Source organism: Heterodontus francisci, chromosome 24 (genome assembly GCF_036365525.1).
Source record: "Heterodontus francisci isolate sHetFra1 chromosome 24, sHetFra1.hap1, whole genome shotgun sequence".
Taxonomy (NCBI): domain Eukaryota; kingdom Metazoa; phylum Chordata; class Chondrichthyes; order Heterodontiformes; family Heterodontidae; genus Heterodontus; species Heterodontus francisci.
The window spans coordinates 49,808,605-49,816,008 of NC_090394.1; positions in this window are offsets into that span (position 1 = coordinate 49,808,605).

Sequence of the window (7,404 nt, forward strand, 5' to 3'; positions counted from 1 at the left end):
AACTGACTGGCCTGTGCTTGTTGGGCTTATCCTTGAATCCTTTTTGAACAAGAGTATAACATTTTCAATTTCCCAGTCCTCCGGCACCATTTAAGAAGGGTTAGAAGTATGTGACCTGTGCTTCTGCAAATTGTACCCTTGCGTCTCTCAGTATCCTTGGGTACATACGAATATATGAATTAGGAACAGGAGTAGGCCACTCGGCCCTTCGAGCCTGCTCCACAATTCAATAAGTTCATGGCTGAACTGATTGCTCCACATTTCCACCTACCTTGCTTATCAAGAATCTATCTACCTCTGCCTTAAAAATATTCAAAGACTCTGCTTCCACCGCCTTTTAAGGAAGAGAATTACAAAGACTCACGACAGAGAAAAAATTTCTCCTCATCTCTTGCTTAAATGGGCGACCCCTTATTTTTAAGGCTGCGTTTGCTGACAACGCTACCACTAGGTGGCGGCGCAGTGGCACTTGCGCAAATGCAGCATGTGCCACTAAACGTCACAGTTTGCGACTTCAGGCAGCTGCCAGGACTAAAGATGGCGCTGCTCAAATAATCACACGAAGGCAACCTAACCTAAACACATGGCAGCACACAATGGCTGGTGGGAGAGAGCGAGCGGGACGGGGGGGGAAGCGGAGTGGATCGGGCTGGGGATGGTGGGTGTGAGCGAGTGGGCTGGGGACGGGGGGGGAGTGGAGTGGATCGGGCCGGGGACGGGGGTGAAGCGGAGTGGATCGGACCAGGGAGGGGGCGAGCGAGCGGGCCGGGGATGTTGGGGGGGAGGGGGGAAGCGGAGCGGCCGGAGAGAGTGGCGAGGGGGGGTGGAGCAGAGCAGAGTGGCCGAGAGAGCAGCGGAGAGGGGGGAGGCCGACCAGGTGCGTTGTCTGAAGATGCACACGTCACAAGATGATGTCATTGGCGCATGCGCTAACCAGTCCTGGCAAATCTGAATGCAGCGGACGCGCGGAGAGCAGGAGGCCAACTGTGCATTTCTGCACCTTGGCGCAGCCTGATATCGTCAGTGGCCGGCTGCGTTGTCAGGAATCACTTTGTATTTTTAAACAGTGATCCCTGGTTCTAGATTCTCCCACAAGGGAAACATCCTTTCCACATTCACCCTGTCAAGACCCCTCAGGATCTTATATGTTTCAATCAAGTCGCCTCTTACTCTTCTAAATTCCTGCAGATACAAGCCTAGCCTGTACAGTCTTTCCTTGTAAGACAGCCTGTCCATTCCAGGTATTAGTCTAGTAAATCTCTGTACTGCCTCCAATGCATTTACATCCTTCCTTAAATGAGACCAATACTGTACACAGTACTCCAGATGTGGTCTCACCAATGCCCTGTATAGCTGAAGCATAACCTCCCGACTTTTGTATTCAATTTTCATCGTGATAAACTATAACATTCTATTAGCTTTCCTAATTATGTGCTGTACCTGCATACTAACCTTTTGCGATTCATGCTGTAGGACACCCAGATCCCTCTGCATCTCAGAGCTCTGCAATCTCTCACCATTTAGATAATATGCTTTTTTATTCTTCCTGCCAAAGTGACAATTTCACACTTTCCCACATTATACTCCATTTGCCAGGTCTTTGTCCACTCACAACCTATCTATATTCCTTTGTAGCCCCCTTATGTCCTCTTCACAAGTTACTTTCCTACCTATCTTTGTGTCATCAGCAAATTTAGCAACCATACCTTCGGTCCCTTCATCTATTTATATAAATTGTAAAAAGTTGAGGCCCCAGCACAGATCCCTGTGGCACACCACTCTTTACATCCTGCCAACCAGAAAATGACCCATTTATGCCTACTCTATTTCCTGTTAGCTAGTCAATCTTCTATCCATGCCAATATGTTACTTCCTACACCATGAGCTTTTATTTTCTACAATAACCTTTCATGTGGCACTTTATAAAATGCCTCTGGAAATCTAAGTACAATATATCCACTGGTTCTCCTTTATCCACAGCACATGCAACTCCCTCAAAGAACTCCATTAAATTGGTCAAACATGATTTCCCTTTCACAAAACCATGTTGACTCTGCCTGATTACCTTGCATTTTTTTAAATGTCCTGCTATAACGTCTTTAATAATTGCTTCTAAGATTTTCCCTAAGACAGATGTTAAGCTAACTAGCCTGTAGTTTCCTGCTTTCTGTCTCCTTCCCTTTTTGAATAAAAGAGTTACAACCACTATTTTCCAACCTAACAGAACCTTCTCCGAATCTAAGGATTTTTGGAAAATTATAACTAACGCATCAACTATCTCACTAGCCACTTCTTTTAACACCCTAGGATGAAGTCCATCAGGACCCAGGGACTTGTCAATCTGCAGCTCCAACAATTTGTTTAGTACCACTTCCTTGGTGATTGCAATTTTCTTGAGTTCCTCCCTCCCTTCCATTTCCTGACTTACAGCTAATACTGGGATGTTACTTGTATCCTCGATAGTGAAGACGGATGCAAAATATCTGTTCAATTCATTTGCCATCTCCTTATTATCCATTATTAATTCCTCAGACTCACTTTCTATAGGAACAATGCTCACTTTGTTAACTCTTTTCTTTTTAAATTATCTATAGAAACTCTTACTATCGGTTTTTATATTTCTAGCTAGCTTTCTCTGGTACTCTAATTTTACCTTCCTTATCAATCTTCTGGTCATTCTTTGCTGTTTTGTATATTCTGTCCAATCTTCTGACCTGCCTCCCATCTTTGCACAATTATAGGCTTTTTCTTTAAGTTTGATACTATCTTTAACTGTTTTGGTTAACCACAGATGGAAGGTCCCACCCTTGGAATTTTTCTTTCTCGTTAAAATGTATCTATTCTGTGTATTCTGAAATATCTCCTTAAATGTCTGCCACTGCACCTCTATTGACCTATCCCTTAACCTGATTTGCCAGTTCAGTTTAACTAGCTCTGCTTTCATGCCCTCATAATTGCCCTTATTAAAGTTTAAAGTCCAAGTCTTGCACCCACTATTCTCTCCCTCAAACTGAATGTAAAATTCATATGATGATCACTGCTACCTAGGGGTGCCTTAACAATGAGATCATTAATTAATCCTACCTCGTTGCACAATACCAGGTCTAGTATAGCCTGCTCTCTGGTTGGCTCCAGAATGTATTGTTCCAAGAAATTGTCCCGAAAACATTCTATGTACTCCTCATCTAGGCTACCTCTGCCCATCTGATTTTTCCAGTCTATATGTAGGTTAAAATTCCCCATAATTATCGCTGTACCTTTCTGACAGGCTGCCATTATTTCTTCCTTTATACCCCTTCCTACAGTGTGGTTAATGTTAGCTTGCCTGTCCACCACTCCCACAAGTGACATCTTGCCTTTATGATTCCTCATTTCTACCCAAACTGCTTCTACATCCTGGTCTCCTGAACTTAGGTCATCCCTCTCTATTGCGCTAATACCATCATTAATTAACAGAGCTACCCCTCCACCTTTTTCTAGCTTCCTGTCCTTCCTAAATGCCATCTAATCCATTGTGGTAACATACCAACTCTAAGTACAGCCGGCCTTTCTAATACTTCCTCTTTATCATTTTTAGCCCATCCAGTATCTCGACTACATCCTGTTTCACTACGACTTTGGGAGCACCTTCTTCCTTGGTAAAGACAGATGCAAAGTACTCAACCTTGTCCCAGTGAACAAGGAATCCGGAAGTTTGAAATACATGACCCGCCTTGGCATAACCTTTGAGATAAGGATAGCAAGTTCCCAACTTAATTACTTGCATCTTTTGGGCTCCAACTTTAACTGACCATTTGACTAATGAACAAGAGTTGGGTTAACTGGTAGCAAAGCTAGAATTGCAAGAATAGTTGTGGCATTAAAAAACCTACTTCACTTTAAAGTGAAACAGGTTCATAAAACCATGAAATCTGATCCTTGCATTACTTTAGTTGGCAGCATCACTGTGATTGCATGTTTGTTCATTTCTGGGATGACTGACCAATTAGTTTTTGGTACCTGTGTTGGACAAAAACATGAAGTATGCATTGCAGTGACTATTGGCCTGTTTCCCCCCATAGTTTGTAGGAATTTTAACCTTAGTCATGGGTAGGAAAGACGACATGATCAGGTGGAATGATGGTAAACAACACAGAAATTGGGACTGTAGGTAACTGTAAAGAGGACTATATGTGGCAGTTTAGCAGGTTGGGCAGATCAGTGTCAGATGACATTTAATGCAGAAAAATGTGAGGTAATACAATTTTGGAAGCATGAATAAGGATGGTAAAACTTTAAAAGTAGCGAAATGGAGTTCATTCATATAAATTGGGTTGGTGAATCGGTAATTAAATGACAATTCTAAGATCTCAATAAACCAAGGAGAATTTAATTTCACATTCAGGGGTATTAGGATAAGGCTATGGAATGGTGGAAGCAGAATCCATAACATGTTTTAGAGAGAGGAACAGGATAAGCTTTTGAAAAGACTTCAAAGGGAATGGGGAGTAAGTAGAGAATTCCTTGAGAGGCACCAATGGGTTCCCTGCCACGTTGCACAGTCAGAATGAATAGTTACAACGCCCTGCACGTGATGCTCACCTGAGCGCGGCTCACGTCGAACCTTTGGGGCTGATTGTGACGTCAGCCCGCCACAGGTAACAGCTGCAAGAAGGGGCGCCATGAATGCAGGCAGGTAACCGAACAACTGTGAGCCAGCCTTTGAGAAAAGGATGGTGACTGGCGCTACTGTTCGCCGGTTGCTGTGGCAATTTGCGATTTTAGTGGTACAGTTAACGACATCCATCCTTTTAATGAATGAAGCTCTTTCACCGTTCCTGACCCTCCTCTCCCCTCTGTAATACTGTAAGGGCGTTTGAGTCAGAATCATGTGTTCTTGCAATGAAAAGTTCTTTTTAAATACATAAATTAAATAGATTCTCTAGTGTTTATTTACTTCAGTCGTATTGTACAGCTTGTAGTGTTTTGGAAAATAATGCCACTTTCTGTATAAAGCTTAAAATAGGTTGCCTTCCAAATAGTTGCAAAGTGGGAATAAAGCTTTCAGTGAACAATTTCTAGTAACCCAGAGAATGGATAACTATGTTGCGCTAGTTAAGAAGTGATTCAGAGGAAAGCAGACTGCATTTCTAAGCGCGAGAGAGAGTTTAGCAACCACAACGCAGTTTTAATTCCTTTTATTTTCTAGCTTTAGGGAGATGGGGATTTTAGCTCAACTTTATAAACGAAGGATATCCCTTAGAAAGAAACATTTAACGTTTTTTTTTGTTAGTTTACACTTTTTATTTTAACTAATCTACATTAAACCACAGTAGTGCAACTGTTCAATGTTCTAAACCTTCTCATGAGCAGTATTTTGTCTTGATAAAAAAATGTTGCTCCTTTTGGAATCTGTAAAAGCCCAGGCCTTTGCCATGCAAGATTCAGCAATGTCTGTTCAGCATTTCATCTTTTGCATTAAAAAAGCTTTTCACTTGGACCATGAATGACCTGCTTTCATCTACAGATTTCAAAAATGCTTGCTGCAACAATAGAAATTGTTGTCATGTTAGTTATATACACTTTTAAAAGATATAGTAGCCCATAGTTAAAATGGATTTTGTTCCCTGAAATGGGAGACTGATTCCAATTTGTGGCAGGCAAAAGGCTTTTTTGATCCGGAGAATGATTGAGTACAGGATGCTTAAATGCAAATAAAGATTGCAAGGTATCAGCATCTGACCAAACATGCTAAACAGGCTTTTACTTTGGCACTTGTTCAGTTTGAATTGTGGGAAATTGTATTTTTAATGATTGATGTTTAGAGATACAGCACTGAAACAGGCCCTTCGGCCCACCGAGTCTGTGCCGACCATCAACCACCCATTTATACTAATCCTACTCTAATCCCATATTCCTACCACATCCCCACCTGTCCCTATCACCTACCTATACTAAGGTCAATTGGCCATTATAAATTGCCCCATCAACCTGCAAGTCTTTGGCATGATCTCCAGATTTATGATGCTAAGTCCCAGTAATTAAATCATAGACCCAAAAAAGGTTGGGCACTACATTATTACGGGTTAAATAGCATTTCTTTGACTTACAGTTCCCTGGACCCCAAAAACATTTGGGCCCAGATTTTGCATTGAGAATAACTGTGTGGCTAACAAAGCTGTCCATTACTGTAAAGCAAATCAGACTATAACTTTTGGAATACCTTACATGTGAAAAACTGCAAGTTGCAGTCAGTTACCCAACTCTTCCACAGGCTGAGCTACAACAGTACTTCACTTATAGACTTGGCATTGAAAGCCATGTAAGGGTGTGAAATTGTGGTACTTACCCAGTCAACATGGCAGAAAAAGTTAGGGCTGATACATTCAGGTGTTAACTGAATTTTTAATGGTGTGATAATCATAATTACTGCCACACAAGTTCCCTGGCACTGAAAATTTTATTTTACAAGTGTGGAATCCCATTCCCTTAAAATTTAATTAGTGTTGGTGATTTAAAAAAATATCTTTTTCTGTTTCTCTTATCTCCAACCCATTTTTCTCTCTATTGTGCTTTCTGTACATGATTAAATCAAATTTAGACTTCCTGGCTTATACTTCCTGTTTTAGACTGTGTGGCTCAGTGATTGGTTGAAGAGCTACACTGTTGCTTGCTCTGCTCTTACATGCACAGATCTCCTGTAGAGGGTGCTGCACTGGATCACATGCCTGATGACAGCAAGTTTTTGCTCAAAAGCCTGCACAAATTCAGTGCAATGAACAATGAGTGCGTTTCCTTCCCCACGATCCACAAAATCTGGGCCATGCACTTAAAAGTGGACTGTGAATTTAGATCTTTGCCTCAGGCACAGGTTACTTATTAGAAAGATGACTTGTGTATTGCAAGCTGGTACATGACAAGGGAACACCTCAAGAATCTGGAACACATTGCTGAAGTAGAATTTATCGGACTGTTGATGTTTTTAAGGTGAAGGAAGACTTGATGGTTCAATTGCTGTTTGTATTTTAAAATATTGCCTTGTGCTTATGGTGTGTCTACTTCTGTGTATTAATTTTGTCAAAAAATAGTGCAACATAAGCCTATACCAGGATGGTCTTGAGTATGATTGTATATTCAAATAGACAAAAGACATAGAATCCTATGTAAATTCCAATATTCAACATGCAATATCTTGTTTATTAGGCAAAGGCCACATTATTCTCTTGAGGCCAGAGCTAGTAGAAAGCATATTTCCAGTTTGTATTTTTCATTCATTTTAGGGATGTAAGTATTTATTGGCCATTCCTAGTTGCCCTTGAAAGTGGTTATGGGTCACTTTCTTGAACTATTCCAAGCCTTATATTGAAGGTGCTCCTATAATTTTTTGGCTAGGGAGTTTGAGGATTTTGACACAGCAATAATAAA